Below are 590 nucleotides of genomic sequence, written 5' to 3' on the forward strand. Positions count from 1 at the left end.
GTCTTTTATCTTTATTAGTAGTAGTATTATTTTAGTTAGGATAAAATACACCTAACACGAAGTTGACCATCTTAACCACTGTTAGATGTGCAGTTCAGTGGCATTAAGTACATCTACATTGTTGTGCTACTATCACCATCATTCAACTTCACAACTTTTTCATCTTCCCAAACTGAAACTCAGTACTCATTAAATAATAATTCCCCATTTCCTTCTCCCTTCAGTCCCTAGAAACCACTGTTCTGGCCGGATGCAGTGGCTCACACCTGTAATCCCAGAACTCTGGGAGATCGAGGCAGGTAGATCACCTGAGGTCAGGAGTTCGAGATCAGCCTGGCCAACATGGTGAAACCCCGTCTCTACTAAAAGTACCAAAAATTAGCTGGGTGTGGTGGCGCACGTCTGTAATCCCACCGAGTCAGGAGGCTGAGGCAGGAGAATTGCTTGAACCGGGGAGGCAGGGGTTGCAGTGAGCCGAGATTATGCCACTGCACTCCAGCCTGGGCAACAAGAGCAACACTCCATCAAAAAAAAAGAAGGAAGGAAAGAAAGACAGAGAGAGAGAGAGAGAGAGAGAGAGAGAGGGAGGG

The sequence above is a fragment of the Mandrillus leucophaeus genome, unplaced genomic scaffold, assembly GCF_000951045.1.
Source record: "Mandrillus leucophaeus isolate KB7577 unplaced genomic scaffold, Mleu.le_1.0 Scaffold367, whole genome shotgun sequence".
NCBI classification, from domain to species: domain Eukaryota; kingdom Metazoa; phylum Chordata; class Mammalia; order Primates; family Cercopithecidae; genus Mandrillus; species Mandrillus leucophaeus.